A 6,759-nucleotide genomic window follows, 5' to 3' on the forward strand; every position below is an offset into this window, starting at 1 on the left:
GACCGCCCAGCCGCCCGGACGCCGGTTATATAGCCGGTGCCGCAGGGAATGCTGGGAACCGGTTCGTGACGCGCGCACAGAACCCGCCCCTCTGTCATGCGTCACAGCTCGAGTCGCCCGGATTCCCCTCCCCCCCTTGTGGGCGTGACCACAAGAGCTCTGTCCTCGACTTCTCTTTTTCCTCGCCGGCCGGCTGGTGTGTGCTCGCGGGCGGAAGTTCCCCTTCCACTTCGGGCGTGGCTCGCGCTCCCGTCACCCTTCCGTTCCCCAGGCGCGTACCCAGAGCCCTCGAGCGGCGTCCTTCCCTCCCTCGCCTGACTTCAGCCCTTCGCGCCCACGCCTCTGAGAGCAGCACGAGCCGCTCGCGCCTGCGCATCCCCTGTGATGCCACCCAACCCCCATATGGCCCGTTAATGTAATAAAGGCCTTTGTCGGTAGCCCCAGTCCGCTGAGGTGATGGAGGGGGGACGCGAGGGGGGCATTGACCAACTGTGTTGAACACCTTCGCCGAGACTATTGAGGGGAACAAGCCCACTCGCATCAAAAGGACATTGCCCCACATTGGACCTAAATCGCTTCCAGCTAAACAGCCCCAGCTTCTGACATGGCTGTTCCAGTGTACTATTCACACACACGAAATCCTATTAAATTCACACCCCTAATGTTGTGACTGGGCAGGTGGTTCACCATAGTAGGGAGTTTTGTTTTATTTAGAAGCATAGAAATGTGGGGCTGAAAGGGACCTTGAGAGGTCATCAGATCCAGAACCCTGCACTGAGGCAGGATAAACCTTGATCATCTGTCTAGCCTGTTCTTAAAAGCCTTTAAGAATGATGGTTTCACAGCCTCCCTTGGAAGCCTATTTCAGTGCTTAACTACCTATAGTTGGAACATTTTTCCTGTGATCTAACCCAGTGGTTCTCAAACTTTTTTCTTCATGCACCACTTGAAAATTGCTGCAAGTCTCAGCAGAGCAATTAATGATCATAGAATATCAGGGTTGGGAGGGACCTGAGGAGATCATCTAGTCCAACCCCCTGCTCAAAGCAGGCCCAATCCCCAGACAGATTTTTGCCCCAGATCCTTAAGTGGGCCCCCTCAAGGACTGAACTCACAACCCTGGATTTAGCAGCCCAATGCTCAAACCACTGAGCTATTCCTCCCCCAAATGATCTTGCCAAATGTTTGTACCATTAGCTAACTGTTGTAAAGCGCTTTGGATAAAAGTGCTATATTAAAAAAAAACAATAATTAACGTTTTTTGTTCTACAAATAAAAGCAGACAACTCATATTTTAATATCAGTAGTCTTACGTTTCTAATGCGATGGATGTGCCCTCTCTCCCCCGCTACAGCAGCCCCCGAGCTGGGTCTGGAAAGGAGGGGGGTCTCTCCACTGCCACAGCAGCCACAGAGCTGAGGCTGGGAAGCTGCAGCCCTGGAGCTGGGGAAAGTCGCCTCTTTCTCTGGCCACTGCAGCCATGCATATCCCAAATTCCCCCCACCTCTTCTTCTCACCCCACTGCCCCCTCCTACCTACCCCCTTCCCCCCCCCGGCCACCACCTCACCTTACATGTGCGTCTTCTCCAGAGTCCAGGCACCTAATTAGTAGCCCCACACCTGTGCAGCGCCACTAATTAGGTGGGTGGCCCCTCATTCTCTTGTGTGCGGCCACCCCGGCGTGCACCTTAGAGGACTACCTGAGTGGAGCTCGCGGACCACAGTTTGAGAAACTCTGATCTAACCAAAAACTCTCTTGCTGCAGAGTAAGACCATTACTTCTTGTCCAACCTTCAGTGGCCATGGAGAACAATTGTTCATGATCCTCTTTATAATAGCCCTTTAGCATATTTCAAGCTGGTTATCAGGTTCCCCTGTCAGTCTTCTTTTCTCAAGAATAAATATGCCCAGTTATTTTGAACTTTTCCTCACAGGTCAGGTTTTTTAAACCTTTTTATCATTTTTATTGCTCTCCTCTAGACTTTCTCCAATTTATCCACATCTTTCCTAAAGTTTGATACCCAGAATTAGGCACGCTACTCCAGCTGAAGCCTCACCATTGCCAAGTAGAGCAGGACAATTTTACCTCCTGTGTCTTACCTACAACACTCTTTTTAATATGCCACAGAATTATATTAGCCTTTTTTCTAACTGCATTACATTATTGAAATGTTCAATTTGTGATCCCTTATAACCCCAGATCCTTTTCAGCAGTACAACTACCTAGCCAGTTATTTCCTATTTTGTAGTTGTACATTTAATTTTTCCTTTCTAAGTGAAATACTTGCACTTGTCTTTATTGAATTTCATCTTGTTGATTTCAGACCAATTATCCAATTTGTCAAAGAAGTTTTGAATTCTAATCCTGTCCTCCAAACTGCTTGCAACTTCTCCCATCTTAGTGTCATCTGCAAATTTTATAAGCATACTCTCTACTCTATTATCCAAGTCATTAATTAAAATAATTAATAGCAGCATTGAACCCAGGATTGACCCCTGTGGGACTCCACTAGATATGCCCACCCAGTTTGACAGAAACTACTCTGAGTATTGTCTTTCAACCAGTTGTGCACCCACCATGTAGTAATTTAATCTAGACTATTTACCATTAAATTACCTCATGTTTCACTACAGATTGCATCTGCACTATTTTCAGAAATTCTCCTGTCATTGCTTTAGCACCTGCTGATGCCCAGTCTTCTCTAGATCTTCAATTGCTGCTAGGAAATGGTGGAGCTGCAGCACCCATACTAAACTAATGAGAGAATTTCTGAGATTTCTCATTGTAAATAGGAAATGCCAAACAGACACAGAGTAGCAAGTGGCCAAGGGTTTTGGAACAAATACACCCCAAAAGTACTCCGGGATTTCAAAGTGTCTAAATCCCATTGAAATTAATTGCCTGATCACAAAAAATTGGAATTTCTGGAATAATTTTCCTTACAAGAAAAATACAGAGGATAAATACACATAACCCAGTATAATTTTTTAGATTGTTGTCCAGGGTTCAGGCATTTTCAGAATTTATGAATATTAAGATAGCTGTGATTGTAAATGGTTACAAGCTGTATCCTTCCAACTCCCCTAGCAGAACCACTATACCAGTTCAAAGGTCATAAAAAGTGCACTAGCGCACAGAAGTGCATATGGGTTTTAAAAACGCACACTGTACATTCCTCTTCAGTCTTTTGTTTGCTGGAGTCCTTTAATCATATCACTACCTTTTCTAAGGTCCTGTACACTCTAGACATTTTCAACCATTATTACTATTTAAAAACAAATTAAACTTTGCTTGTGAAGATAACTTTGAGACTGTAACCCCTACTTGCAGACTGATTGAAACAATGATGCTGAGAAGTGTGAATTGCTCCATTGATCTGAAAAGCCCTTCATTTCAAATGGGTGTTAACACTCAAGCCTGTTATGATATAGTTTAAATTATAATATTGTTAATTATTTCACTGCTGATCATGGTACCCAGTCTATATACTTGTTCAATGTACATATACTGTATGTTCCAATCATATAATTTAAAAGGACCTTTTAAAATGGAGGAAAGCTGGCTTAGGAAAAGGATGGTTTTATGATGAATGTGTTGGGTCGGACTACATGAGATGTGGGTTTGCTTCCCGGTTGTATGATAAACTTCCTTTTCCATATTTCATTAATCTCTTAGTCTTTCTGTGCCTCAGTTCCCTTATCTGTAAAATGTAGCTAATAATACTTTCCTACTTCCTAGGCATGTTTCAAGGATAAATTAATGTATGTGACATTGCTAGGGCAACAGCATGATCAGCACTATACAATAAGAAAATAAGAACAACCATACTGGGTCAGACCAATGATCCATCTAGCCCAGAATCCTGTCTGCCAACAGTGGCCAATGCCAAGTGCTTCAGAGGGAGTGAACAGACTAGGCAATCATTGAGTGATCCATTCCCTGTCGTCCACTCCCAGCTTGTGTCAAAAGAAGCTAGGGACACGTAGAGCATGGTGTTGAACCCTTGACCATCCTGGCTAATAGCCATTGATGGACCTATCCTCCACTGACTTAACTAGTAGTTTTTTAACCTTGTTATAGTTTTGGCCTTCACAACATACCTGGCAATGAGTTCCACAGGTTGACTGTGCATTGTGTGAAGAAGTACTTCCTTTTGTTTTAAACCTGGTTTCCATTCATTTAATTGGGTGACCCCCCAGTTCTTCCGTTATTTGAAGGAGCAAATAACATTTCCTTATTCACTTTCTCCACACCAGTCAACATTTTATAGACCGGTATCATATCCCCTCTTAGTCAGCGCTTTTCCAAGCTGAAAAGTCCCAGTCTTTTTAATCTCTCCTCATACGAAAGCTGTTCCATATCCCTAATAATGTTTGTTGCCCTTCTCTGTACCTTTCCCAAGTCTAATGTATCTTTTTTTGAGATGGGGCAACCAGTATGCAATATTCAAGATGTGGGCATACCCTGGATTTATACAGAGGCATTATATTTTCTATTTTATTACCTATACCTTTCCTAATGGTTCCTTATATTAGCTTTTTTGTCTGGATTACCATAGCATCTAGGAGCCCCAGCTATGAATCAGGACCGCATTGTGCTAGCCACTGTACAAAGAACAAAAAGATGGTTCCTTCGCCAAGGAGTTTACAAAGAAGCATATTAGATGCAATATTTGAATAAGCAAAGATATTTGATTTTTCCTTTGCTCCTTCCTGCTTTATGCTAAGTGGTCTGATGTGTTCATTTACCAGTTAAGTCATGGTTTTACGGAGGTCTCTCAATCTCCTACCTGCTTATATTGAAACCCAGATTTTGTACCAGTTTCAATATAATTGGCTTTCTGGTTTGCATCTCCCTGCCATTCGTTGCTCTCACAGCAGTAATTAAGATCCCAAATGCCTTTGTCTTTAGCCTGTTTTGGGCACCAGACATTATGTGTATTTGGGATTTTAATGAATGGGGCACTCCAAATTCTGGTGTGGTATGGTTTGATGCAATATGGGATTTTGAAAACCCTTAGCCACTGGTTAATTTATAAGCAAATGCGTTTAGGCCACTGGATCTCTCTGCATGGACAAATCTGGAAACCTCAGGGACAGCAGTCAAGAGAGGTAAGTGCCAGCGGATAAAACCTCTCAAGCTTTTTCCTGCAGTGATAAGAGTCCCCAACATTCCTACATTCTAGAACAAGTCTTCCTTCCAAGATCAAAAACTTTCCCGTGCTTCCTTATCTTCCCAAGCACTCCTGAAGCCTCTGCCCCCTTTAATCCCAATCCTCTACGCTCAAGAAAAGCCTCTTAAACTAAATCCTTTATTGACAAACTCCTCCTAGAATTCCCTAGGACAAACCTGACTAAATCAATTACCAGCGCTCTCCCATTTCCCCCCTCCCTCCCCAATACCTCATACCTGCCAGGACAAGCTTTCTCCACACCTGAATTTGGCCTTGAAAGTCTGAACCCAGTAATCTTGCATAATACTCTACTTCAGAGTGATTAGATGTAGTATGTCATTAGCAGAGTCTGTAGAACTGTTTTTCTTATGATTTTCTATTGTTATGTTATTCTGAGTCAACATATAGGACTTTTCATATCACACTATCATTATGCATTATTGACCTGTAAAATGATGATTGGTGCTTTACACATAAGACATAACTGCTGCTGCTTCAAAGAGTTTAGAGTGAAGCTAGACAATGGACATAGGAAAGAGGAAGGAACAAAAACATTGAGATGGAGCAGTGATGTTTATTACACGGTTTTTTGTTTGTTTGTTTGTTTTTGGAGTAGAGCAATTGGAAGGAGTAAGAATTTTTGTTCCACCTTTTTGTCCCCATTTCTGAGGATGGGACTAACAGTTCCACTCACACACATGGGGTGGAGGAGACCCATGTCTCTCTCCAGGGGGGTGTCCCCTTAGGTCCTGGAACACCTGTGTTGCTCTCCCTGTGGGCACTAGCATACCCTGCATCGCAGTCTCTCGGGGGAGGTGTTGGTGCCCATCCCTCTGATATGACTCTCTTACTTTCTCTGGGAGGCTTCCTGTGAGTGCTAGGATACCCACATTGCTCTCCCCAGGGTGTTCCCTGTGGGCAGTAGGAGTCAGGTTACCACTTGTCCATGTTTTCACAGGCACATCCCCCCTCCCCTTTTTTTTTGAGGTATCTGTCCTGGGAAATCTGTACGGGTGCTCAGTACACCCTGACAGCTGTCTAGTTTTATGGGCTCAGGATCATCCTGGATGTCCCATTTCTTTGTATCTCAGAGGTGGCAACCTTGCCGAGGATACTGTTACTCTGTCTGGGGGGGGGAGGTGTTTTCTGTGGGTGCTGGGACACCCACATCATTCTCCTGGGGCAGGGGGGAGGGAGGGAGGAAGAAAGGTTCCCTGGGACACCATTATTGCTCTTCTCATTGGGTTTGCTTGTGCATGCCAGGACTTCCCCTATTACTCTCTACTTTGTGTGTGTGTGGGGGGGGGGGAGCAGATCCTATAGTTATGACATTGCCTGAGCGAGAATGGTGACCAGCCTGGCTTTTGTAGGCCTCTCCTCTCCTGTTGGTGCTCAAAGTCCCCTTGTAGCTCTCCCCAGGGAGAAGGGTCCCCCGTGAGACACTCCCGCCCCAATCACTCTCGTGGGGTGGGGCTCCCTTGCTCTACGGGTTTCCTCGCGTAAAGTCCGATCATGTAATTAACAGTCCCAATTTGCAATCCCCCGGGGGGGAGGTTGGCAGCGTCACGTGACCCAACATAAAGCG

The sequence above is a fragment of the Emys orbicularis genome, chromosome 13 (assembly GCF_028017835.1).
Source record: "Emys orbicularis isolate rEmyOrb1 chromosome 13, rEmyOrb1.hap1, whole genome shotgun sequence".
NCBI lineage: Eukaryota > Metazoa > Chordata > Testudines > Emydidae > Emys > Emys orbicularis.